The sequence below is a fragment of the Cynara cardunculus genome, assembly GCF_001531365.2.
Source record: "Cynara cardunculus var. scolymus isolate 2C chromosome LG 12, CcrdV1, whole genome shotgun sequence".
NCBI classification, from domain to species: Eukaryota; Viridiplantae; Streptophyta; class Magnoliopsida; order Asterales; family Asteraceae; genus Cynara; species Cynara cardunculus.
The window spans coordinates 25848192-25849356 of NC_037539.1; positions in this window are offsets into that span (position 1 = coordinate 25848192).

The following is a 1165-nucleotide window of genomic DNA, read 5'->3' on the forward strand; positions in this document are numbered from 1 at the left end:
ATTGGATTGATGTTTATATACTCGTCGAGTCGGTTTTATTAGGCTTTATTGGGCCTTAAGGAACTTTATTCGATTTTATTGGGCCTTAATGAGATTTATTCGGTTTATTGGGCCTTAATGGGMTTTATTCAATTTTATTGGGCCTTAATGAGATTTATTCGGTTTATTGGACCTTAATGAGATTTATTCAATTTTATTGGGCCTTAATGAGATTTATTCGGTTTTATTGGGCCTTAATGGGCTTTATTCAGTTTTATTGGGCCTTAATGGACTTTATTCGGTTCTATTTGAGTTTTAATGGGTTTTATTCGGTTTGGTTGGGCCTTAATGGGTTTTATTTGGGCCAAATAAAATCGAATAAAGCCCATAAAGGGCCATTAAACCGAACAATGTCAAATAAAACTGAATAAAGTTCATTAAAGCCCGATAAACTCAATATATCTCGGTAAATAGATTAAGGTCCAATAAAACCGAACAAAGCCCAGTTAAATGGGTTAAGCCCCGATAAAAAAAAGAAAAATAAGAAAATAGGACAATTCTCTCGTTGATCCCTCGCTGATCTGCAAGGGATCAGCGAGGGAAATGTTTTTTTTCAATTCCCTCGCTGATCCCTCACAGATCAGCGAGGGAATATGATTTTTGCAAATTCTCTCGCTGATCCCTCGTTGATCTGCGAGGAAAAATGCTTTTTGCCAATTCCCTCGCTGATCCCTCGCAGATCAGCGAGAGATCAGCGAGGGAATTGGCAAAAATCATATTCCCTCGCTGATCTGCGAGGGATCAGCGAGGAATTTTCCTATTTTTCCCATTTTCTCATTTTTATGAGCTTGATACGGTTTCATTGGGCCTTGATGGGCTTGATTCGGTTTTATTGGGCCTTAATGGTCTTCATTCGATGTTATTGGGTCTTATTGGGATTTATTCTGTTTTATTGGGCCTAATGGGCTTTATTCGGTCAAGGTTGGGCTTTAATGGACTTTATTAGGTTTTATTGGGCCTTAATGTGATTTATTCGGTTTCATAATTTAATAATTTAATGATTAATTAAATTTATAGTTATTAATTAAAAAAGTAATTTAATTAATTAAATAATAAAAACCTAATTACTAACCGGCTTAAGTAATTAAATAATAAAATCTAATTAATTAAAAGTAATTTTTTTGAG